Here is a 26,643-nt window from a genome sequence, read left to right on the forward strand (position 1 = left end):
GTTAGACACAGATTTCTGATGAACTGAACCAACACTCTGCTTGAGGTGACAACCTGGTGTAACAAATTGGTGGCCAGGAGATAGAAATAAACAGAAGTAGTAGTTGACTTTTTCCCAAAAGAGTAAGGAAATACTCAGATAAACAGATGTGTTACCCTAAACACCAAGACATCAACTTCTCTTCTTCACTCTGCTCTCAGTTTGTTGTATGGATGTGGCACAAGTGTCTTTACAAATCTGTTACAGCCACAGATATTTTCATCTGTCCAGCACTGTGATGTAGTAAGAAGCAATACAAATGCTCTTTGCTGTTTGCTGAAGTAAGAGGTGAGGTAAAAAAGCTCAACTGCAAGATGAAATATCCCTGTAGAGGTTACACCACATTCCAAGAGGCTGTCCATACCCATCTCCCAAGGGTTAGGACTGTGCTATTGCAATTCTTCATGAGATCTTTCTTACACAAGTTTCAAACCCTGTAACATCTCTCATTCTCTTGGTCCAGACCAGGAGCAGATGTTGGGAGAGGATCCAGGCCTGTGTATATGTATAAATCCCACTTCTTTCTACAGCTGTAATACACAGTATGTGTGCACCCTAATATCAGAGAGAGATCCAGAGCACAGGGTAGAGAATAACCAGGATAAAGCAGAGTCTTGGGAGATTTCTCCCTATTCAGAAAAGCTGAAAGAATTTTGTTTGGAAAGCCAGACTTGGGAAGCAAAGGACAGGGGTGAGGAAGGAGGACTCACTTTAAGTGTAAAAATGTCTGAAGGGAGTAGGGAAGTGTGAGGTTTCAAGGCTATGTGAGCAAGTGTCGTGCAGGGATAAGAGAACCTAGATTTAGGCTAGAGACGAGCCAACAGGCAAGGAATTTGCTCCAGACAGAGTCCTTCCTAAACCCTGTGTGCTACTACAGCTAACAATCATGTCAATAGGGTTTAAAAGTGCTTCAGAGGAATTGGGAAGCAAAGATAAATAAGGTGGGTGGCTGAGGGAGGAATGGAAAGTCCAGTGGTTACTGAGTGAGGCTTGAGTGTGATGAGAATCCTGGCTGTGTTCCAGTACAAGATTTCCTATCACATTAATTATATTGCAATGGGCTCCAGGGTTTTCTGTGATTCAGACTTGGTGTATCAAAAATCACAGAGGTACACAGACATCAGGGGTGGGGTAAGAGATAATCTTGCTGTGTTGTCTCCCAGTCTTCCACAAAGATGCCCTGAGATTCCTTGGTGCTGTTCCCTCTGTGCAAAGTGGGCAGGAAGTGAGTGACCTACAGGGAACAAGGAATGATCACTTCTGGGAAATGTCATGTTCCTCTCAGAAATTAACTCCATCCCCTTCCCTTTCATTAAAATACATATGCTCTAGGATGGCATTTTTGTAACACTGGAAGGTGTTACTTGAAAAGTGCTTCTTGCTTTGAAAATATGGAAATATGGTTACTTAAACCTACTTGAACATACTGGGAATGTAGTGGCACTGTCACTGTTTGTTGTGGGCAGAACTCTTGGCAAGTATCTCATGAAACTGTATCTGTTCAAACCAGGAAAACTAAGGTCAAGACACCCCTCCAGCTTTCTTTTTTTCCCTCCATCTGGGTGCAATGGCTGGCAAATGCCTTTGAGACTATGGAAGGACAGGAAATTGGTGTGGAAGAACAGAGGTCTGGGAAGGAGAAGTCATGGCAGAGGCAATTCCATTCTGAACAGCAGTGAAACAAAAGCAAAAGCCAGACAATATTGACAAACAGAAAAGGAACGAGTGAGGAGCTTCCCAGCACAGTCTTGTAGTGAGCAAGGAGGGTCTGATGCTGAGTTTTCCAATCATGACTGCCACAGTTGCCTTCTGTCAGCTGGATATGAGGTAGATGAGGTAGAACATCTCTGAATAATGCCTAAGTCACCTTGCTGGCTTCTGTGGAGGGGAAGATAGGGGTGTAACAAGCACCCTTCCCTGGGAGAGGGTGTCATGCAGTGTGTGGAGCCAGGATTGCTTTAGACCTGGAATCTAAAGACTGTAAGGCCTGGCTTTTACTGAGACCAATGGGGTAAGAATTGGTTTAAAGTCTCTTTTATCACTAAAGTCTGGAAGTGTAACCCAAGGAGGACAGAAAGCCACCAGAATCCTGTGGATCACCAGAATCATTGTGACCACTGTCATTCCCTTTAGTGCTAGAGGTGAAGACTTAAGCTTTGTGCTGGCCAAGGAATTCCTTCAATGAGGAGTTAGTCTTGGGAGACTGGTTCCAGATGCTTTTTTCCTAACCAAAAGTAAGTAGAAGAGAGGAGAATCAGGTCCTTTCTGGAGTACCCATCTGCCCTCCCAGCCTGGTGATGCATTGCCTGGAAGACCTGGAGCATCCTCTACTTGTGCCTCCCCTTGTGTGGCCAAAGCAGAGTTAAGCCTCCCATCCCTCTCTTCCCCCCATGAAAGTGCATGATGGGATTCTCTTTCCTGCCTCTCCCTCCTCTCTGCGGAGCTGTGTGTTTGAAATGATATCTATTTCTCTTTGTGACAGCACACCGTGACTGCTGCCTTGACATTGTGCCGAGCTGACATCCCAACCGGTCTGACACTGATGCCTTTGGGCAGAAATCAGAGCCGGTTTGCTCCATGGCTCCGTGCAGCCACGATGCCTGTAGCGCCTCGCAGAGCCCCCAGTGCCCTGCTGGGGAAATGGAGCGAGCACGTGGGCCCCAGATGAACTCCGGGAAGAGCGCAGGCGTTACCTGCGCTCATCCTCCTGCCCATTTCCAGCTTAAGTGTTCACATTCACATGAGTTTATTTATTTTTATTTCCCCCCCTCACTTTTCTCTCCCTTTTTCCCTTGCCTGTGAGAGGGTTGGTTTCCTGTTTCTCCCCCGGCTGCAGAGTCCTTGGGGAGCTGGGTTTCCGTGAGCTGGAAAAGGAACGCACAAGCGTCTGATCAGCCCTTATTAGTGTTGAGAAAGATCTAATAGGTCCTGGCTTCTGGGACCATTACCTGTCATTTACTTTTATTAAGTCAGTGATGAGAAAGTTTAAAATTAAAGGCTTTGTAAATTGGATTCCAGTTCTAAAGGAAGGCACCGACCAGGAAATCAGTGCCTAAGCTTGCAGATGGACCACTGGGAACAGCACCAGACTGGGGTGTTTCTCTTCAGCTGTCTGACAAAGGTCCTGTGCCAGGGCATGGAGGGGACAAAGCCTCGGGGTATCCAGAAACCTTCATGGCTATATGAACCATGTAATCCCTCCTTTGCCAGGCTACTCAGGTTCAGACCTCTTGTTCATGAGGCCGGGGGGGTCTTCTGGTTGAGCCATTACCCAGGCTGGGAGCTCTGCTCCAGCTGAAATGATCCCAGGCAGGTCATGTCATCTCCCCATGGAGAGATTTTCCTGGTTTATAAGGAGAAGGACCTTGTGCTAATGTTGGTTTTGTTTCTTACCTGTTGCCTGGTTTGGGCACTCAGCTCTTTGGGGCTGGTACTCTCCTTGACTCTTGTGCCTACAAGAGAAGCTCTAACTCCTTTGGGTGTTCCAGGCAAACAGACTTTTGTTAAGTCTGTAGCAGAAAGCAAATAAAAGGGATGAGCCACCTCGTTAAGTTAAACATCTAATTCTTAGCACAATTTTATTCTCTGCTTTTGAGACTTAATCTTTGAATTAATCACCCAAACACACTTGTGAGTGAAACACCCCAATTGCACTAAAGCAGTGCAGCTAATTATGGTGTGACAAGGGAAGCTCAGGGGCCAACCCCAACCAAGAGCTGCTGTCACTTCTGTTTTCTCAGCTGAATAAAAGTCTCATGGTGACATTGCTCTGATGAGAAGCAGCATGAACTAGTGCTTATAAGTACAGTCTGGGAATCAGAATTCTTGGTTCTTGTGTCTCAGTTTGTCTTTGACTGGAGTGACATGAGAGAAGTCACCTGAGGTCAGGATTTTAGGCTGCCTTGTGCCCATCCTTGCATTGTTAAAATGTTAAAAAAGCTTACACGACTTTGCATGAAGATTTGAGGTCCACATGGTGTCTCTGAGAGGTAGAGTACAGAGCTCCAGCAAAGCACAGGGCTTAGACAGTTAGTAGGAGTTTGCAGAATTGTTTGTCTCCTGAAGGGAGAACGAAACAGATTCTCTTCAAACTCATGGTTTCTTGGAAAAGTTCACCTCAGGTTCTCCCTGCGTGTCTTGGCAGTTTTAATCTCCCTGTGTTTTGCCAGTGTTGTTATAATTATTGTTGGTATTATTGGTATTATTATTATTATTATTACATCATACTGTATTTACATTTAACAGAAGTGAGATTTGTGAGCATTTGGAAAGGATACTCTCTGCCCATCCCCTCTAGCACCCCTATAGCCAAGCTCCAGGTGTCAGTCCCCACTTTTAGGAAGATTCTCCTGTTTTTAAAGAACCAGGACTGAGAACAGAGGCTCACACTGTACAAATCCATACCCTTCACCTCCTTTCCCCAGAGAGACTCCAAACCACACGAGCAGGAGGTGAGAAAATATACCCAGAGGAAACTGTGACAGGGAGGGATGGCTAAGGAGGGGCAGGGAGTAGGCACTTGGGCAACTCTGGGCCCAGAATTCCTGCCAAGTGAGGCTAAGCATGTGTTGACTCCTGGCCATTTTTCTTGTCTGTCCACAGGCACAGCAGCTCCTTGACTTCAGCTAATTGCCATGTTCCCTGGAAGGAGGAGTGATGCCTCTCCCAAGTTTCTCTGCTATGGATGTGAGGAGCTGATCTCTGAGTTATTCAGTGGTTTCTTACATCATTCCTGTGTTCCCAGCCGTGCCACAAGGCTTTCAGAAGGTAATCTGGGGAGATTTTATCAAATGTAAAATGTTCCTAGACATTACTGGAGCCATGATGTAATGATCCAAGGTTTTTGTTCTTTAAATTCCACTGAAAAACCACAGGCCCCAAAAAATTGTTGCAGGGGAACTGATGAGTTTTAAGAAGGAGGCTGAGATCTTGTGCTGGGCTGAGCCGTTCTCGGGGCGGTGATGGGAGAAAAGGTTTCTGTAGGTCCTGTGTTTCTGGCCTTGCAAGGTCTGGACTGAATCTCTGAGGTGGGCAGCAGCCTCTTCACAACACCCACTCCCTGGTTTCTGCTGCCTGCTGGGAAGTGCTGCCAAAGGAGAAGGCAGCAGGACATCACTGCTCCTGATTTCACAGAACCACAGAATAAGCTGGGTAGAATGTTGGGAGCTTTGGTATTGGTATTAATTGTGGCTGTTCCCATTTTTTTGAGGACAATTGCAACCCAAAATTTTGCTGAAAAAGACCAAACTCATGGTCCCCTCAAGTAAGAGAGCTCTCTTAGGATCATCCATGCTTGGGCTGAGGACCTGGTTTACAGGACCTCAGTGCTTTAAAAGGCCTTAAAACCCTTTTCAGAGGGGCAGTGATTCCTGAGTGACACAAAGTCTCCCTGGCACATTTATATCTGCCAGACTGGGATCAGACTGTCCATGCTTTGATGCTTTGGATTTCAGTACCTGTTGAAATCTCCTGAACAAATGGTGCCATTAATTACAGGGCCTGGCTTTGATGAATGGTGCACAGGGGACAACATTTCATTTTGTCTGGGGGGAGTATGCAGGATGGGGCGTTTTGGAGTGTTCAGTGATGCAGGAGAGGTCCTGGGTGTTGTCTGATCAAGGGGAAGTTGCTTCCTTTCTCTAGAGTGCTGTAAAGTCAGTGTCAAGTCACTGTGGCATCTGGGTTATGTCACCTGCTGAGGGGGCTATGCTTTATACATCAGATTTACTCAGACAAAAGCCAATTCATCCCTTTATCTAAAAAACTTTTGGAATTTCTCTAAGGGTTACAAATAATTTTGTCCTAAATGGCCTCTGCCTGCCCCATCGGCTGGCCAATGAGTTTGGGGTTCAGATGAGACACATGAGATGGGGAAAGGCCATGGGGTGTTCCCAGGGAGAGCCCCAGGATCCTACAACCCTATTTTCCCCATATCCTTTTGAAACTCCCAAAACAAAAATTGTTCATATGACAACATTGTAAGAAAGGCTTATTCCTGAAGTTGGGGACTTTTTTTTTTTTTGCAGATTTGATTTAGTTTCTTATTTGTGTGGATCATTATGTTTTAGTGCTGGAAGGTCATGCTCATGCCAAAAAGTTGAATTAATTTTGGGGGCACCTGAAAGTTTTGTTGTGTGCAGACAACACACTACTTGTCATTTCAGTCTAATTAATTGCAGCCATCTGAGAACATCTCTGGGGGGTTTCACAAAGGGTTTCTGGACAGGATAAAGCAGCATTAGAAGACTTTCCTTCTGGAACAAGAGGACTGCTCTCAGGACTGCTGGGTGATAGCTTTGTGAGCTGATGGGGTTGGTGGAAAACAAGGTCGTTCAAAAGGGAAAGGAAAAAGAAAGAAAGTCAGAGACAGTGCCATCAAAACTAAGGATAATGGGAGGAGAGTATTCACTCCTTTAAAGCTCCCAAAATGACAAGGAACAAATGGGAGTGTGGGATGTTCCCTTGTGGTCAGGAGGAATCTCAGCAAAGACAGAAGGCGTGATTCCTTTTAAGTGAGTTTGGTTTACACTGGAGATGTTTACGTGATTCACTCATCCATGTTCCAGTTTAGTGATTCATGATTCACTTCAGGATAAATTGAATCATGCCTTAGGAATTTCTTATTGCTGACTTTAAAGGTGTTCTGATGATACTGGATCAGGTGAAGAGATCTGTACTGCATCCATCTACCTGGGTCAGAATTAGACACAGGAATATTCAGTTTTGTGCACCTGGTTAAATGCTTGAATATAGGGTGAAACTCCAGGTATCTGATACTCAGGTAACCCTAAAAACTAGGCATAGAGTGAAGAGGCAGAAGAAACCCCATGCAGGTCCTGAGAACATACTTTTTTTTTTTTTTTAAACTAAGAAATTAAATTATTTTTTAAGCTAAGAATAAAGTTATTTTTGTAAGAATTTTCAGTTTAACTTAATTGATCTTTCCCAATGAAATTGCACTGAAAAGTTTCCTGAACAGCTCTTACAAGAGAGCAGGCAGAACTCTTCAGGTGATGAGTCTCAAAGAGGTAAAAGGAAATAAGTTGTGGCTGAGCAGATTGCAGAAGGCACTGCCAGAGAATCCAGTGGCCAAAGGCATAAATACATTGAAGGTACATTTAGGAGTGCAACTGGAGGGTGGCTCCATGGATGGCTGTGCTGGCCACCTGATGGAGGAACTCATTAAGCAAATTACTGTAATAGAAGCCAGGTAGAGCAGGGGAGGATCAGTGCTGGGAAGACCTCAGTGTTGTATTCTCCTTCACACAGTGGCTTTTGGTAGAGATCAGTATTGAGCTGCATCGATTTTTTGGTCCAATGGCATTTCTGATATTTGTTCTAAGGACTTTGCCTCTTGAGAGAGTTTTGGAAGGTGACACAGGGTGTGTCCAGGCTGCCCTTGAGCCCTGTGTGCACACACTGCCCTGTGGGGCCTGCCCATTCTTATATCCATATAGGATTTAGGGGATCCCACCCTTTTATTGTTTCCCATGGGACACACAATGGCCCAAACCAGGCAATCCTCCTTGTGTTAGCAGTTCCCAAAAACACCGAGCAGGGGATAAACTCCAGCACTGTGCTTTTCAAACAGACTATGAAACCAAGAATGAGAGACAAGTGTGAGCCTTCCTCCAGCCCCTTCTGTCATCTGGGCATGCTCGTGCCACGTGTCACTACAAACATTTGGGACATCTGGAACGGGTTCATGTGAGTCCATGGGGTTTGGATCCTTGTGCGTGGGAAATCCCTCATCCTCTGCTCATTCCCCTGACAGGCAGCTCCTGCCTCCGCATGACAACACACGGACAGATCCTGTGCAGAGTTAATGGAGGAGGATGTTCTGATTGGGTTCCAAAATTCTTCACACAGTAACATCTTCTGATGTTTAGCCCTACAGATGGGGCAGGATCGTACATCTAGCACAGATCCTCATGTGTAAACCACTAGAAACCACTTATTTTGTTGCTTCAAGGCAAGACATGCTCTCATCTCCTTGGTTTTACACGTGATTAAATCCATTGATCCAGTTTCTGCCTCACCACACTGGAGCCTTCCCAGCTGAGGATCTATTTCACACCTCCCAGCTGAAAGACACCCAGCCCAGGTGAGCACACACCTGCAATCCAGCCTGGCCAAGGGATTTAAACACATCCTAGCTGAAACTGGGCCTAAGACTGGGTGAAACCCGGTGCTGTGGGGGCATGTGAAGTGAAAAACACATAAAAAATAGGTAGGGCATAAACTTGGAGCCATTGTTTACTACATTTTTATGTCATTATATGGCAGCTGTCTGACCTCCTCACCTAATTTGCAAATAATCTTGTCAGGACAAATTAGCCCATGCTGAGGCTGTGCTGTTGAGACTAGATGGTTATCAGGACTTGCACTGGTGAGTTTTAAGGTAGTTCTGGGGTCTCTGCAGTGTACTGGAGTCCCTGTGGCAGTGACTGCAGTGCAGAGAGGCTTTTGCATTAACCAGAATGAATATGCACAAACCCTCTTCTGCAGAAACCTGAAATTAATGCTTTTCTGAGCTGGTTTCTTTCAGGCCATTTTCACTACAGGGGTGAGTGTTGAAAATAAAGATTTAAACTCCTTTTTAAAGTGCAGCTCTGAACGCTGTGAATTGCTTAATTCATCTTAATAGAGGTGTTCACTCTGAACCCAAAAAGCTTTTAGTTGAGATTTAGCCTGTGGTTTGATATTACAAATTGCTTGGTGGTAACATTGGTTTAAGACCCTGTTGTCTCTCAGCCTCTTGTTCCTGCTGCTCTGCTGGCACAGCCACTCCTGTGGTTGGGAACCAGGTGGGAGGAGCCATCCAGATTGGAAAGGGGAAAAAAAAGGTTTCATGTGTTTGGTTTTTTGTTTGTTTGTTTGTTTAAAGCAGGCAAGTTCCTCTGTCTGGTTCAGTGCCTGGTCACAGCGAGTTTTCCTGGCACAAGCGAGTGGAAAGCGCACTTTGGCATGGAGAGGAAATGAGCAGCGGAGGGTGAAAGGTGAGCAGCAATTACTGCTGCTGGGAATGCCCCAGTGTACTTTAATACAAGCCCACAATCTGCAGCTCATCTCAACATGTGAAATGTCCAAATACCTTTCAAATTGTCGGGTTTAATCTTTATTTTTAGGTGTCCTGCCAGGCACTTCCCATTTGTGTCCTTATCCCAGTTTCCAGCCATCTTCAGAGGCTTCCCAGCTACTGTGTCCTGCAAGTTCAAAACCCTGCAGCCCACTGGGACTGGGAATGTGTGAAGGAGCACAAGGATTGGAGTTGAATGACAGTGTAAGTATCAGTTGTCACTGCAAGGAATGTTTCCTTTATTTCCAGAAGGAGTTCATTGAGAAAGAACCAGTTCTAATATAAAGGAAAGCTGGGTTTCCACGGTGACTTTCTCAAATTTAGAAGATCTTGTCCTTTAAATCCAGTTTGCCATGGGACATAAAGTTCATTTGCTATAGACTACATCAAACCAGCTGAGCCCAGAGAAGATTATGGTGAGGTGCTTGGAAAACAAAAATAATTCTGTAAAAACCAGACTTTTGTGGCACTAGAAAGTGGGAAATTATTCTTATTGGAAATTAGTCACCCCACTCCCAGAAATAGAGTTGTCTGATAAATAAATTCTCTGCAAAGACTGAAAAAAACAAGCCAAGCCAGAACAGTGGAATACCCAAATGATTTGGTTGAAGAAATATTTGTTTTGTTTAATAAATTATGATGGTTTTGATAAAATTTCCCTTTGCAAATTTGAGTTGTACTGGACAGGAGAACCTGGAACCTCCAAAGCCTGTGAAAAAATGTGTCTGCCTTCAATCCACATCCACAGAGCAAAATTCAAATAGTTCCCATCAGTGTGTGGCATACAAGTGGAAAGGGCAGCTTAGCAGAGTTTCTTGGGTTATAAATAGTAATGTGTATATATATATTATAGTGCAGTGACACAGCTGGAAATCTCAGGTCTCTCCCTTGATTAACATATCTCATTAGTGGGACTTCTGGGCCCTGAGGTGTGGAGTTTGCTCTGGAGCTCAGTGGGAACCCCATTTCCCTTTCCATCCTTTACCAGCAATGCCCAATGCTGTGAGAAAAAGCAAGAGATGGAGAGAGGAATCTCGGATTTCTTCCCAGTGACACAGACAGAGGCAGCTCAGGGGAATCCTGCCCAGCAGAGGTTAATGTGACCCACATATAATTGTGTGAAAAGATGCCACTCTGCGCCTTTGTCAAAGAGGCTTCTTGTTACAGCCCGAGCTCCTCAGTCCCCAGCCCCTTCAGCAAAGCACAGTTTTCTTGCATTAAATCACCACTGCCCTCTTGCCAGCTGCTTAGAGTTTGCACATTATACAGAGGAGATATCTAATATATATTTATATATTTTTAAAATGTGACAGATTGTCTTGTAACATATGTGGTACTGCCTTGAAATGAGCTCCGTGCATGTGATGGCCGAGCCAGCGGCCCCTGTGTGTGTGTGTGTGTGTGTGTGTGTGTGTGTGTGGTTTGTGTTTTATTCCTTCTGCTGGAAATCTGAGAGCCTGGGACACTGGAGCTTTTCATGTTGCTTTTTCTCTGAAATATTCATGACGAGTTGATGACCTTGATTCTTTGATACCTGCCATTTATTTCTGTGCCACTGCTGATAACTGCTGCTAAGTACATATGTCAGTGCCATGCTTGAATGAGTGGGATGATAAGGAGAGGGAGAGCATCTCTGGGATTCATGTGCTGGAATAAGATTACTTTAGAAACTCTGAGGGCATTTTAGGAGCCTGCCATGCCAACTTATTCACCCCACTTTGGTTTTTCTGACTAAAGCCTGTTTTCTTTTCTTCTCCTCCAGCTTTTCCTTCTGACTTGGAAATGTGCTAGGTCGCTGCTTCTTTTCTCAAAGATGAGCCTTGGCTCGCTATCAAGTGAATTGCTAATGAATTAGTTACACTTACATTTTTAAAAAAGAGATGTGAGTCTGGGGACACCCAAGGAATTCTTCTTCAGCCAGAAACAGGTCCTCATTGAAATGGACTCTGGGAAGTTGGAGTAGATGATCAGGGCATTTTGGTGCCTTAAGGGACCAAAGACAAGGAAAGATGAGGGTAGAGCAGGGAAGATAAGATGAAGAGTAGGCAAGCAGGTAAGCAGCAGTACCACCTTGTAAGTGTGACATTCAGGCAGGCAAATCTCGTTGATGTTTGTGAAACCTTTCTTTGGAAGGAGCCTAGCCAGCCTGCCAGGTGCAAGGTTTTGAGGTGGGGGGTAAAAGCAGTGACAGAAAAGGTTACGGAATTGACAAAATAATTAAATATATGGGGAAAGATTTCCTGAGTGAAAATTAAATTAAATCCAACCTGAACCAGTTTTCACTGACGTTGATGGATCAAGGGGGCCAGTGTGGTTCCTTTTGGCTGCACATTATTCTGTGGTCTTCCAGAGACATGACTGGTGTCAGGCCTGGATTCATCCTGCTCAGTTCAATTGTTCAGCTGACATACGGGGTTGGGAGACCTTGGGCTGGCTGGCCTGCTGTAGGTTCTGCAGAGGTGATCTGGGGAGGGAAGGCTGGTGCTTTCAGCCTCATTCAAGCTGGGCTTTGGATGGAAATTGGAAAGTTCAGATGGAGGCAGCTGGTCCCTGTCTGTTGGATGCTGAAGATGGGACTCCTATGAGATGTATTTACAGAGTTTTTCTTCACCTAAACTGGGAAGTGAGGGAAGCCAGAGCAAGGGAGACAATGGAGAAAAACCTCTGCCATGGACTCTCTTCTCACCATATTTCATCCAGAAAATTGCAGTGCTGTCTCTTTTCTGGGCTGTCACTTTCCACTCTCAGAAGTCACAGCACATGGCTGTACTGCAGTGTGTATTCTCTTGAAGATCCCTTCCCTGTGAGAAAATACAGGGAAAGGAAAGAGAACACAAGGATGGAAGTAAAATTAGCAAGGCCTAAGGGGCTTCTGCATGTGTTTGTTGAACTGCAGCATCCTGGAGAGGCAGGAGATAAGGTGGCTCAGGGAATGCAGCCCAGTCCAGAGAGGCATTTATTTAAGATTGATATCAAACCTTGGAATTGTGAGTGGGAGGATTTTTGAGGAAGGAACAGGATGTTGCCAGGAGGGAGGGAGGCTGGCTAGAATGATTTATTGTGAGGGTCAGTGGCAGGAAGTCACTGGAGATATGCGATGGTCTAAAACGCAGGCCAAGGAACCCGCGTGCGGACACTGTTTTATACTCGGAGATCCTGGCTCCTCAAAACAGGGCCAACAGAGTGACTGGGTGGTCTAATTTAGGGTCATCCTTGGTGGTCCTGCATGTGTGTGTGTTTTGGTCAGCTTCCTTGTCTGTGTGTGTCTCTGTGCACAGTGACCCGTCCTGCTCTGGGGTCTGTTACAGAGGCTTCACCACTAAAAAACGTTTCACTGTACTTGCAAGAGAGATTTCAGGCCTTTCTTAAGGCAAGCAGTCACTTGGTGCTTACACAGATAATTGTGCACATGGGGAGTGAAGTAGTGATGTTTATTATTAGGCTTCCCTCCTCCCCATAAAAAAATTCCCTGTGACCAAAGACACAAAGAGACTGGCAAGAGCAGAGGAGTCGTGATTGGAATGGCCTCTGGGGCCATAAAGAGCATTGGAGAGTTCAGCTGGATGGAAGCTTTCACTGTTTGTCTCTGAAATCTGCAGCTCCACGGTTATCTCGAGCAGGACTCCTGTGGGCAGCCATGCTTTTTGATACTGATGGCTGTGAATAAATAGCTGATCACTAAGCACAGCCACCTTCTGTCTAAACTACTTCTGAGTGCCATTTCTGTGTTTCGTGCTGTCCTGTCTTCTGGCCCAGTCAGACCTGGAGTCCTGTTGTGTCAAGAGCAGTTGTCCTTCCTGAGAAGAGAGATGTCACAAAGAACTCTTGAGTTGAACGGGAGTTTTGGCTCCCTGGGAAATGCAGTGTGGTGGAGAAGGCAGCAGTGCTTTGGAGTGAATGGGAGGGTGCCCTTTGACTTCAGGTGACCTTAAATGACTTGTCAGAGCTCACACAGAAAAGTTAGAGCTCAGAGACAGGACTAAGTTCATATCTTCCTTGTAGGGGTGAACATCCAGACAACTCTCCCATATCCCTGTTCAGCCCCTCTTCAGTGCAGACTCGGCTGTGTTGTGGTTTCCCTCAGAGCATTTCTCCCCTGCTGCTCTGCTTTTGTTCCTTTCTGCAGCTCTTTGGGCTGTCCCTGCTGGTAATGGCGCCGATTAGATCAACATGAGGGGGTGACATCTGAGTTTTTCATGCTGGCCTTTTATCTAATGTCCCCCAGCTCGTGGTCCTGTTGTCCCTGCACAGCTCGGTCTGTGGTGATGTTCACCCTCCTGCTTACACTCAGTGAATGATTTATCATCTGTTATCAGTAGGACTCTGTACAGTGTCCAGGGACAATGTTTTCTTCCATCTGGTTCCAACCTGGTGGAACACCCTTCCATATGGTTTTCACATGTAGTTCTCCCAGTACTGCCTTTCTATTTCCCCTCTCTGGATTCATCATTATGCAGTTTGTCTTCATAAATTAACCACACATATTAATTAAAACTTCAGCAAATGTGGATATTCTCAAATGACTGAGAAAAGCTTCCCAGCTGGGTGAATCTATCTTCTGGGAGAAAGATCCAGTTCCATGACATACTGGGAATTAATTGCTGCAGCGTTTCATGCCACTCTTCAGGCACACGTCAGCCTGGGGCTTGTTCTGGAATTAGAACGTTTGGGGAAGTCTTTGGTTCAGTTCTGTATTATGAAGGTGCTGGTTGCAGTTACAGGTTCATGGTGTGGGCAGGACAAAGACCATAAGAACACCTTTTTATGTAAATTGTCTTGAGTCACTGGCAGTGATTGCCCATGATTTGATATTGGACATTCCAAGAGCCAAACAGCTCTGTCTCACCAGTCCTCTGGGTGATCCAATGCCCCCCATCAGGATCCCTTGCTGCTACATTTGTTGGTCTTTGCAGATAATTTTTGTTGATTTTGTGTTGTTAGACCTGGTAACACACTTTTATCTTATCTGCCTTTTTCTCTTTTTTGCTCTCTGTGTCGTTTGCCATCCCAGGATAAATAGGGAGCCGCCTGCCCCTGGGGGCCATGCACTGTGTTCCATCCCCAGAGTGTGCAAATATTTGCAGCAGAGCAGCCTCTGAGCCCCGAGACGTGAGCAGCGACACGAGGAGGTGCAGCCCAGGGCAGGGGCAAGGCCAGAGGGTGTGAAACCAGCACAAAGCCCCTGGGGTAAGTGGCCTGGGGACTTTAGGAAGCTCCTGCCTGGTCTCCAGAGCAACAGGGAAACAGGGACTTGACTTCAGGATGTGCTCCCACTGCTGGGATGTGCTCATATGATTCAGGAGCTGTTTCTTCAGAAAAATTTTGCCTCTGAAGTGACTGACACCTTAGAGCTGGCAGTTACCTGGATTATCACCCCTCTGTTATGCCCAGTTCAGAAGCAGAGGATCTCAAGTAGCTTGAGGTGTTTGGAGTGTGTGTCCAAGAGAAACAAGCCATTGCTAGTGCAGCTCTCACACCAGGGAGCATATGAAGCAGTAATTTTTTTAGCTGTTGAGGCCAATGTAAGCCAGTATTCTCACCAGAAAAAGATATTTCCACTTTTCCTTCTTCTTTTAGCTGCTCTTCCATACTTTCTGCTCTTTCAATAGCACAGATGTTCTTACAGCCCCATGATAGCCCCCACACATCTCAGAAAGGAGCTGTGGTTGCTGTTACCTCAGATCTGTGTCCTAATTCACTTTGCTGTGGAAAGCACGTTTGTGTCACTGTGGTGTCCCATTGTGGTGGTGCCTCTGTTCCCTGAGGGATGCCCAGGACAGGTAGAGACCTGTGCTACTTTGTCCCTTCAGGGTTCCTCCTCCTTGCTGGCTCTCACCTCCCTCACCTTGCATTTGGGGGTTCACCAGGACGGTTCCTTTGTGTTGGCTTTGGGGGTTTTGCTGTTTGCTCACGGTTGCCTTTTCCCGGTTTGAAGTTTGCTGGCCCTGGGGCCAGTGACCCCTCTGAAGCTGCAGGGGTTATGGCCAGGGGGGTTATTCCGTGTCCATCAGGGCTCTTGGCCCACACTGGATCCATCCTGAGGGCATTGACTGATGGCCCTGTGCCAAGCAGGGTGACTCTGGTCTGGAAGCTCCCCTCCCTCCTGCAGGGCCTGTTTGATGCCCATGGAAGAGGTGCTCAGGTCATCAAACAGCCAATTAAAACTATCAAGAGGGAGGAGTGGAAGAGGAGGCCTTAACTCTTTCCACCCCATCATAAACACCTTTGTGGAGCCATATTTTTCGGCCAAAAGGAGGTGTGTGAGGGAGGTAAAAAAAAAGATCCATCTCTATAAAATTTATCTGTGGGATCTTTTTAAAAATTGACTAAGCAGAGATCAGGAAACAATTAACTGTTTATGTAGCTGTCAGTTATTTAGGGTCTGGATCAATGGCCTTCCTTTCCATTTTTTATTTTATTTCTGCAATGCACATCATAAAGCAGCCCATGAAATTCAGCATAGGGTAATGAATATGTAATAATACATCTCAAACTCCAACACTGCTTGGAAGAATTGAGTTTTCTATCAAGGCTGTTGCTTTCTGAAAAGGAGAAGGACACTTCCATTACAGCTACTGGCAGCTGACAGCAGGCAGAAGGCAATAAATTTAGGAGTTATTTAGCATCAGCTTCTGAATAATGGCATCAGTAGGGCGTGCTCTTCACTTGAGGAACCTAATGAGGTAGAAGTGCTAGAGCTGGGAATTAAGAGCACCACTGGGATCAGGGGTAATAAAAGGTCTGTGATCTGCCAGGGGCTGATGCTCAGACAAGTGCAGGGTCAATCCCAGTTGTTTCAGTGCTAATTTAGGGGCTCTGTTGTAAGATCATGCAGCCTTTCCTAAAATGCCTGCAAAAATTCATGAGAACCCAGATTATTTTGCCTGTTGAGCTTTAATCCACATTTACTCTAAAGTTTTCAGGTACCAGTTTTATGGAAATGCTGACAAAATAAAGATTTGTTGAGGGTTAAGTGTAGAAAGGTTACTTTTTGAACAATTAATCATACACTCAATTCCTGATCCAGACACAGAATTTTGGGGTGGCGTTGTCCTGTACTTCAGTTTCCAGCCTTTAAAAAAGGGAACAACTGTTTGTTTTTTTCCCTAAGAACACTAGAATCCATGTAACACATTAATGCTGAAAATGATCTCAGTGTCTGAATAAGGGAAGACCAAAAAATCCCGTTCTCTCCTGCAGAAGGTAACTCTGTTATACTTGAGTGCAGCACACACTCCTCCCAGATCTTCCTTCACCTGCTTGTACTTGTTCAGTTTTTGCTCTAATATCATCATCTAACTAATGCAAAGGCATTGAACCCATTTTCTGACTGTTGGGTAAATGATGGTTAAGTGTCAGGAGATTTATTTAATTGTCTAGCTATTAAAAAGAAAAAGGTAGGTCTGCTGAGTGAAAGCTTTTATGCTTTTAAATGAGGTATTGTTGTGATTAGAGTTTAAACAGCAATGATTTCCTCAAAAATGCATTGTCAATAATCACTGGCTTGTTTGATTGTCCACATAACTGTACCACCCTCACTGCCAAGAAACTCATCTGACCCACCAATGATAAGAAGAGCTATTTTTTTCCATTAAGTGTGCAGTAGATCTAATGCTCAGGGCCAGGAACATCTTCATTAGGCAGTACGGAAAGTGAACACATTGTTCACAAACCAGCCTCCAGAATAATGGACTAGAGAGACTTCAGAGGTGAGGGATGGAGGTTGTGGGAGTGGGAAAGGGGCTTAAAGCTTCACAAACCACATACAGAGAGGATTTGAGTGGGATATGGGCAATTGATTCCCTTAAGTGTCTTTGAAGAGGCCGGTCTAGAGGTGGAGAAACTCCAGATGACTCATTGTGATCCTACTTGGTCTCATCACAGGAGCTCAATGCTCATTTTACTCTTTTCTGTGGATTTAATTCAAAAGGCCAAGAGTCCAAAGGTAATTCAGCTGGCATAACCCAAACCCACAGCAGCACCATGGCAGGTTCCTGGGGTGAGGTGATGACCTGCAGGTCAGGTGGCTGCTCCTTACCTTACCTGGCTGTCTCAGGGACTGATTTGGGAAATGCAAACAGGACAACCCTTTTCTTTATGCTTTTTTCTTCCATGTGAAGTCCATTTCCCAAGTGAATGCCACTTCCCTGTTAGCTCTTGTCCCAGAAATTTATGCCAAGCGTGCAGCTCAGGATCAGTTTTTGCCCAGGACATTTTCTGCCTGGGGAGTGTGAAGAGCCTATGGAAAACATGTGTTCCCAAGGGCAAAGGGAGATGTTCTTCCCTGTCCACCTTCATGTCTTCCTGAATTTCCCAGTCACTAATATATTAGGCACTGGGAGCTGCTGTTTCCAGGTGTCAGGCCTGGGCAGGATTAAGGCTGACACCCTGAGACTTGAGCAGGAATATTAAATTCCTATTTCTCACTGCCACCCCCTGCTTGGGGAATCCCAGGCAGGGCCAGCAAGGGGATCCTGGCTGTGTCCCTGGCAGCAGAGCTGGTGTGAGCAGGGCTCAGCTCCTGTCCCCCCTCCCTGCCCTCATCAGTCCTAAGTGCCACTTGGCCACGTTTGCTGCCTGCTCTTCCCAGCTGGACAGCGATTGCTGCCTGTTGGAGAGCTGTCAGTGAGGGGAGAGCCATCCATCCCGGTGGGAAATCATCTCACCCAGCAGGGGGACACCACCTCCTCCCAGCCAAAACAACAGGGCTTTGACAGCCTGGATGTATTTATTATCTCCTGTGGGGCAGAAATGCTGCCACAGCAGGGTTGGGGGGGGGATGCTGCTGGGATCTTGGAAGAGAAAGCAAGCAAGAGCACAAAGTGCCAAGGAGCTGCCTGCAGGGAGCTGGTGGTTGGAACTAGGTGGTCTTTTAAGGTCCCTTCCAACCCAGCCATTCTGTGGTTGTATGATAAAGGGAAAGGAGGAAAGAAAAAGCTTATTGTAAAAGGGCCATTTCTTTTATTTATGTGCTTAACTCATCTCCTGAACTTGAGAGCTGAGAAAAGCAAAGAGCAGGTGCAAAAGCAGAGGCTGCAGCTCGGGCCTTGGTGTCCTAGCCAGGCTGGGGTTTGGGGATGGGTTTGGAGAGCTGTCACGTTGTGAGGAACATGAATTTGCAGCTCATATGGAGAATTCAAGTTTAGAAGTTACATATTGGTATAAAAATCCAGAATTCTGCAACTGGGGTGTGTCACCTCATGCCATCACCAGGTCTAGCAGAGAGGCACAAGCTCCAATGAGAAACAGGTAGGGGTTTATTCCTGTAGTTGTTACGTGCCTGAATTCAGGGTTTGGTTTCCTCCTTCAGCCCTTCTGGCAGCCCAGTCCCTCCACAAGCCCTGGAGTCAGACATGTAAAGAGTGATTCCTTGCTAAGCACAGGTTTTCCTGTGCATGACCAGCCTCAGCCCAGGCTCTGGCACTGTTCTGCTCTGATTTCATCCCTCTCTGAGCTGCTCAAGTGTCAGTGCTCTCCCTCACCCACCCCATGGACCTGTGCTGCTCTTAATGGCTTGTCCAGTCCTGGGTTCTCGTGGCTGTGCACAGAGCGCTCGCCAGGCCATGCTCTTGGTTTCCTGTCGTATTTCATGGCTTTTGATGGCAGCTCAGCTGAGGAGTTATGAAATTCATATCCTCCCTGCCTAGGAGAAAATGGCAACTGGAAGATTTAATGTCCCAGAGGGTTGGTGTAGGAAGTTGTACCAGAGGGGAGGAGGAGGGGGCTAAAGCTTCAGGTCCTTCACAAATCTCTGTGAGTCAGGCTTTCCAAAGGTTGGGAAGCCGTGAATTACCCCAGCTGAATTACGTGCGTGGCACAGTGTTACAGCACTTGTACTGAACTCCCTTCCCCACCAGTAATTCCAGGATTTATGTTTGGAGGAAATGGCCTTTTTCATTTGGTGATGGATTTCGTTCACCAGCACACAATGGCTGGGGATCAGGAAAGACAAACTCATGGTAAAATCTATCACCTCTTCCCCTGTGCTGCTTTAGAGTCACAGATTAGGATCAGGTCCTGGTATCCCCAACAAGCATTCTATTTTGGGGTTTCCAGGGGAGGCTGGAGCTGACCCTTCTCGACAATGCAGGGGATGGGAGCCCATTTTGTGTGATGACTTGGTGCTGCTTGGTGGACACTGACCAGCTTCTGCAGGAGTTTTGGGCTGTAAACATCAACCCCATAGAGCACATGTGGTGTGTGTTAGTGATGTGCTATGGCTGGACTCCAGTGTCTCTGGTCCTTCTCTAGAGCCAGTCCTTTAATAAGGAAAAAGGTTGGGTGTGGGATTTTGTTTTCCTTTCAATTGTTCTATCCCTCTAAAACTAAAGCTTTACCATTTATATATGGTATTTATATATATATCCAGCCTAATAGCTGCAGCCTGGCTTTGTGTGGCAGCAGTTGTGGTGAAGCCAAATGTCAAGGACCAGCAAAGAGAAGCTGTTGGTTGGGCACATTTTACTGTTTACATGTTTACTTTTTTCTCTTTAAAAAAAAAGAAAAGTGTTCAGTTTTCTAACAAGATGTAATGAAACAGTAGCTAAAAAAAGATTATGAATCTTGTTCCTTTAAAAAGCAAAAGTTTCATCTTCCTCTGTAACTCACCAAAAAGTGTTTTAGAACAAAATTGTCTTGAAGTCCTCAAAAGCAGGAAAATAACTTAGAGGAGATGGAAAAAAAGAATCAAAATGCTTTTATAATGAAAGATTTTGTGGGAGTAATTTAGGGAGAGGCAACAAAACCAAATATTAAAAATGCTGATGGTCGGATGGCAACTATTTTTGGGCAAAGACCCAGATTCAGTCCTAGAAGAATAGCAACTGTTCTGTGACTCTTGGAAGCTTTTTTTCCCTTTGTGGATGTGTTGGATACGGAGCTGTCTGGTTGCTTGTTACCAGAGTGATTTTAGTGAAGTTGTTCCTGCCACGTGGTCTGTTCTCATCTGCCTGTTCTGACAGGAGACATCAGAAGCAGGAACAGAAACTATTCAATCATAGTGACAGAACCCCTTTTTATGGATGGTAAAATGTTCTGTTGGTTTTGTGTCTATAACTCCATGTTTGTCCCTCTGCTCGTATCCAGCTCCCTTAATGAAATCCAGCACGAAAGGTGGCTCTGGGAGATTCCTGCCCCACCCTGCAGGGCTCCAAGGGGAGGATCCCAGATCCTGTGTGCTTGTTCTGGCTGGTGCATGAGCAAGGAATAGGATCATGGAATATCCTGAGTGGGAAGGGCCCCACAGGGATCATGGGGTCCAGCCCCTGTTCCTGCACAGACACCCCAGCAATCCCACCCTGGGCATCCCTGCCAGCGCTGTCCAAACACTCCTGGAGCTCTGGCAGCCTCAGGGCCATTCCCTGGGGAGCCTGGGCAGTGCCAACACCCTCTGGGGAAGAACCTTTCCTGATATCCAAGCTCAACCTCCCTGGCACAGCCCCAGCCTTTCCCTGGGTCCTGTCCCTGCTCACAGGGAGCAGAGATTGGAGCTGCAGCCCCTAGTGAGCTCTGCCCTCAGTTCTCCTCCAGCTGAACATCCCAAGTGACCTCTGCCATTCCTCTAGACCCTTCACCATCCTTGTAGCTCTCTTTGGAATAGGCAGCTTGGTTGGAGACTAGGTATTGTTCTAAATTTTGGGTTGTTACTAGTGCCAGTGCTGTATGATTGAGAAAATATATCTGGTGATACCCACAGATTTTGTCAGCCCTCCACCAGGTGTATCTTCCCAGAAGCTTCACAATTTAGTCTTACGTGCTTGGTGTCATCTGCTTGGTGGTGTGGAGGACCTGGAGCTTGTTGATAAGGGCTTGACTCCCAAGCCAGGTCCTGTCACTGCTTTGTGCTGCGTTCCCTGACCGCAGAACAGGGCTGATCACCGGCTCAGCTGATGACAAGGGTGAAAGGAGAAAGAAGCCTTCTCCTCTGATGTTTGTCAGGATGCAGGATGCTGACCTAGATCTGCACAATCAAAGTGCATGTGAGCTGCAGAGGGCAGTTCCACAGGACAGCATCTGGGCACATCCAGCCTGGCTGGCAAATCACTGCCTGCACCAAGGTTACGAGCGTCACTGTAAGGCAAACGGACTGGCTGCTGCTCCCTGTTTCAAGCAAGGATGTGTGGGTTTTCAAGCTCAAATTCCCTGGAAGGATGAAAGGCCATTTATCAGGTCTGAATCTATGGGTGGTGTTATGTGGCTTCAGTGATGTTCATGGCAGGGTTGTAGTGGATGTGTAATATATGGCTGTGGGTATGTAATATATGCCTTTTGTCCAATACACTTCGAAGTCCTGTGTCCTTAAAATCTTGTAAGATCCTGTGGAGCTGCTAGATTCCTGCCCTGGCTCCTCTCAGAGCAGATTTTGTGTCTGCTTTGTGGTATTACAGACTTTTTACTCAATTGAATTCATCCCTGTGCTTTTCCCTTTCTTCCATCTCTGTCCCAGTTTAAGAGGACACTTCCCAGTCCCCTGCCTGGGGACAGGGGGTTTTGTAAGGCATTTTATGGTGTCTTTGGTGTGGATCCTGTCACTCCAAGGGCACTGGCAGCAGTGCTGCTGCTGTGTCTGCACTGTGCTGGCCATTGCTGACATCCAACTTCTCCAGGAGCGGGATGAAATCCAAGTGGCAGGGCAGGCACCTCTGAGGAGATAGCTCCTAACTGTTCCCACAGAGCTTGAAGGAAAAGATTTGACGGATTTACAGAGGAAAATGGCTGAGAAGGGATTGATAAACACACAGAGAGATCTAACTAGTGTGTCCCATCACTCTGAATAGCTGATCATAGCGAAAGTGCTTCGGGGCAGTGTCGGGAAGGATTTGTTGATGTGAACTCGTGTCTCCCTGAGAGAATCATGCTGTTTCGGGGAAGGGACCATCCAGGGAAGGTTGTCGTGAGGAAAAATGCAACAGCAGTGGGGTGGGCATGTGTGTCAGGAGCAGTTGGTGAGATGCTCACCAGTGCTGTCTGAAGGCAGAGCTGTGAGGATGCCAGCCAGGACCTGAGAGCTGAGAGTCCTGTCAGGAGCAGCACCGAGCCAAACCCCACTCCCCACAGCAAGGTCTCCATGCCAGCCAGGGTCCCAGGCATGAGGAATTCTGTGCTGCAGTTGCAGTCTCCTGTAGATCCTGTGATCAGGCTGTCCTGCAGCAGTCAGCAGTGTGAACTGGCTTGGCTGAGCAGCTCTGGTATAAATCACTTCCTGCAGTCCTGTCAGTGCCAGGAAAGGCTCAGGACAGGAGAGGAACCGTGGCTTTGTCAGTGGCCTCCTCAAGGCTCAGTCTGGAAGTAGTCAGATATTAGCATGTATAATATACTTATCAATTCTTTAAAAGTATTTGAGCTTTGCACTCAACTATTCTGCATGAGAGTAATCACCAGAGTTCATAATTTCTGGTTGTTAATACAGGAAAAAGATCCAAAGTTCCAGATTAGTGGAAGCATCCAGACAAATATTTGAACCACACTTTGAAGCTCAAAACTAGGAAGTTCTATCCAAGTGCAAGAGAAAATAAGAGCTACTAAGGCTTTGAAACTTTCAGAAGTGTGAATATTTTGTCTGCTTTAGTAGGAGAGAGGTGTCCAACCCTTGGGAAGCTTTCTCCTAAAGTACAGGATTGCTGGGGGATATTTGTGTGCATCCAAGTGATTTCTGACAAACTCCAAACTGGGATGGCAGGCAGGGTGATCACGGTGTCACCTCACCTGGGAAGGCTGAGGTGAGGCAGCCCTTTGTAGGGATGTTTTCCAAAGCTTTTGTAAACAAGCTGTGTGTGTCTCTTACACTTCAGGCCAGGCTAACAAATTGAGATGAGCCGCAGCAGCTCTGTGAAAGCTGGCTCTGCACACACAGGGGCCTGAGCTGATTTATCTTGATGTTTGGTTGAATTCTTTGCATTTTGGGTCCCTTCTGTAACCTTTTCACCTCGTTCTTTTTTAAGGTGGCTGCCTGGCTGTTACAATTTATCATGAACGCATCTCACTTCACTTCTGGCTCCTCTGACGGAAGGAACAGCCGGTCTCCGGGAGGTCAAAGACATTATTTTCCCCTAGTCTTTCTCAGTTTCCAGCACATATTTGTCACTTTGAAAAAGCATGAATTCTGGATTTGATGCACTTTAATTGATTTCACCCTCAACAAGTCCAACTGTCCATCAACCTTTCCTTTTTCTTTCCTCTCCCCCGTCTTCACTTCTTTCCTCTGTCCCTTTGCTTTGAGAGTGATGTTTTCACCCGCCTGCATGTTGGAGCTGTGGCAAAGCCCATGACCCTATCAAGGCTTACTGTCACTAGCCATTGCTCTCATTCCCCCTATCCTCCAAGTTCAACTTTGGATGCTGAATGAGAATGAAGTAGGAGTACTGAGTTGTAGAATCTCAGTGATGTGCTCCTTGTCAAAGTAAAAGTGGTGGCTGACGGTCCACTTATTTTGAGATGACTGTGTAGAGCTGGAACTGTGAGGGAACTGATTCATTATATGCTGGCATTGGTATTTAAAACATTTTTCAGAGTTATGGGCGAGATGAACATGCTGTTTCTTCTTTCCTTCTGGAAGGATGTGTATTCCTGGTGCTGTGCATGTATCCAGGGTTGTGTGGTTGTAATTTTGGTTTGTAAAGTGGTGTTGTCCCCTCCTAAATGGAGATCATATCATCATACAGCATCCTGAGTTGCAAGGGGTCCACAAGAACCATCCCAAAAATCCAGAGATGCCATTACACTCTTGTTTGGGGAATTCTTCTGGCACAAGTGGTGAAATAGAATAAATGTGGGTGTGTAAGAACTTGTCCTTTGCACAGGAACCCTCAGAGTGTGTCCTGGAAACCAGGGCCTGCTTCTGGTGGAAGCTGAAAGAGTCACAGGTGTTCTCTGGGTGCTGACATGACATCCTGGATACTGTCAGGACATGGGGCAGGGAACAGGCTTCTGTTTACAGCAGAGCAGGCATTCCAAGTTCTCTGCCCTGTTATGAGGTGTTCACCGGAACTCTGCAGGGAGAAGGATGTTCCTGGGGCCCTTGTGCGCTCACTGAGGAGCTCCAGCGCTCAGGGTGAGCAGAACTGGCTCATGACACATTGTGTGAGTGTCCCGGGCTGGAGCCAGGGGATCCAGCTCCCTTCCGCCGTGTGCCCGGCGCTGGGCTGGGAGCGCACCGGGAACTGCTGTCCATGGTCCTGGGTGAGCAGCAGCAGCGCTGGGGCCTGGGGAGAGCGTGGATCCCTCCCTCCCTCCCTCCCTCCCTCCCTCCCTCCCTCCCTCCCTCCCTCCCTCCCTCCCTCCCTCCCTCCCTCCCTCCCTCCCTCCCTCCCTCCCTCCCTCCCTCCCTCCCTCCCTCCCTCCCTCCCTCCCTCCCTCCCTCCCTCCCTCCCTCCCTCCCTCCCTCCCTCCCTCCCTCCCTCCCTCCCTCCCTCCCTCCCTCCCTCCCTGTCGGGCAGATCAAGGTTTGCCAGCGTGCGTGGGCAGCGAATGGAGCTCCCGAGGGCTTCCACTGGTGCTTGTGAACCTCATGCTGACCCTTTCCTTCCTTCCCACTGCCAGAGGGTGGTTTAGATGAGCTTTTAGGAAAAAGCTCTCTCCTGTGAGGGTGCTGAGTCCCTGGCACAGGTTTCCCAGAGAAGCTGTGGCTGTCGCTGGCCCTCTGGAAGTGCCCAAGGCCAGATTGAGTGGAGGGTTTTTAAAAGGCATGTGGCACTTGGAGACATGGGTTAGTGGTGGCCTTGGTAGTGCTGGGGGAATGGCTGGACTCTATCTTAAAGGACTTTTCCCACTTTAATGATTCTGTATTCTACCAGGAATAGTACAAGCTGGGGGAAATACTGCCTTGAGGTAATTCAGCATGACAATAATGGAGCTGGGAATGCCACAGATCCAATCTTCCTATCCCTGGGATGTACATCAGGAAAGCAGCAAACACTATCATGCATTGTAGCTGCTTATAATAAAATACTGGGGTTCTGGGAGTGTTCAGCCGATATTGGAATCATTTGAAGATGTAGGCTCAAGTTTGATACTTGGATTGGGATTTAAATAAAGATCAGCCTTAAAACAGTCCAGTCCAAGTCCAGTGTTGAGAACATCCAGCTCTAGGAATCCCTTTTCTGGAAATCTGGAGTTTTTAAGCAGTTTTTGTGTTCCCTGTGCTGTATCAGGCAGTGCTGAAGAAGCCCTTGCCCCTGAGCAGCCCCACATCCTCAGACAGCTGCACCTTCCTCTCCCAGCCCAAGCCCAGGAGCCAGTGGGATAGGAATTTTCCAGGTGACTCCAGGGAGGCTGCACAAGCCATGGTTTGGCAAAGCTGTGGAAGTATTCAGAGCACCAATTTAAAAAGGTAAATGAGGAGGAGGAGGCAGAGCTCGTGAGAAGGCGAAGCAGAACAATTGCATTACACAGTTGATAATTTCAGTCTGAAGAGCTCTGAATTCCCCTCTGAAATCTTCTCTTGGGAGTCTTAGTTCTTAAGTTAAATGACTAATTAGAGTCTGTTCACACCACAGATCAGCCAAGCAAGGCAAACTCCTAAGAGCTAATGCTGCTTACTTGCTCCCAGAGGAAGCTGAAGGTCTCAGGATCTTGCAGAGGCATTTTTCCCCTGGAAATCTGTGCCTGTAGCAGGAGAATTTAGGTGGGAGGGAAGCAAAGAAAAATCCTCCCCCATCAGACATCAATCCTTCTCAGGCCAGTTTCTTTGCCTTGTTCTTCCTCTGCTTGAACATCTTGTTTAGTGGGAGAAAAAATGTGAAGCTAAGTGCCCCAAGCTGAGAGATGCTGGGCACCCAGCAGGACCCTGACCTCCCTTGTAGGTGACAAATTGGATGGCATGTCAGCTGAGGGGGGAGGGAGGGGCATGGCTCACGGGGAGGGGGGTAAAGTTACAAAGCCAACATCTGTTCTCAGGGTCTGTATGGGCTGCAGGCCTCACCATTCCCTTCAGGAAGGCACGAGGGAATGGCCTGGGGTCACTGCAGGACAAAGCCAGGGGTGTACACAGGGTGGCTCTGAGGGGATATAGAATAGGTGCAAACATAGAAAATAGATCCTGAGGGGGTGTTGTGGAGGGATAGAAGGTGGAGAATGAATCTTTAAAAGAAGCAATGATGTGTTCATCTGTGAGGTTCAAAAATCTGGGTTTGGTTTTCTTATCTCAAGGCCCCACAGGAATTAGTCATCCCTGAGTAATGGAGGGAAGCAAAGCTGTTATTCATCCCTCCCAAAGTTTCTCCTCTGATCATGTCCTACATTCATATCCTCTGTCTCTGACTTGTATCTTCCTTCCTATTTAGCCCCATGAGCCACTGCAAGAAAAAAACCTAAATTCTCGTTGGACTGGCAGTCTGAAATCATCTGGAGAGATAATGTGCCACAGCTTCCATGGGGGAGCAAGAGCCTGGGCAGTGGCATCTCTCCTGAGTTCAGCTGTGAGATTTTGCCCCAAATGCCTTCTGTCATCTCAGCAGACCCCATCCTTTTTGCTTTAATTGATTCTGTCTGGCTTTAATCTGGTGCGAGAAGAGACCTCCCACCATGAG

At 46.8% G+C, this 26,643-nt stretch overlaps 1 long non-coding RNA gene across 1 annotated transcript; it reads left to right on the forward strand.

Annotated features, from left to right (window-relative positions):
* The first annotated feature begins 8,943 nt into the window (after nucleotides 1-8,943).
* LOC131585563 (uncharacterized) lies at nucleotides 8,944-23,616 on the forward strand. The gene is made up of 4 exons (XR_009278986.1): nucleotides 8,944-9,038; nucleotides 9,168-9,322; nucleotides 14,130-14,305; nucleotides 23,059-23,616. It is a non-coding gene; the product is annotated as an uncharacterized LOC131585563 (long non-coding RNA).
* Nucleotides 23,617-26,643: the final 3,027 nt, after the last annotated feature.

Source organism: Poecile atricapillus, chromosome 16 (genome assembly GCF_030490865.1).
Source record: "Poecile atricapillus isolate bPoeAtr1 chromosome 16, bPoeAtr1.hap1, whole genome shotgun sequence".
Taxonomy (NCBI): Eukaryota; Metazoa; Chordata; class Aves; order Passeriformes; family Paridae; genus Poecile; species Poecile atricapillus.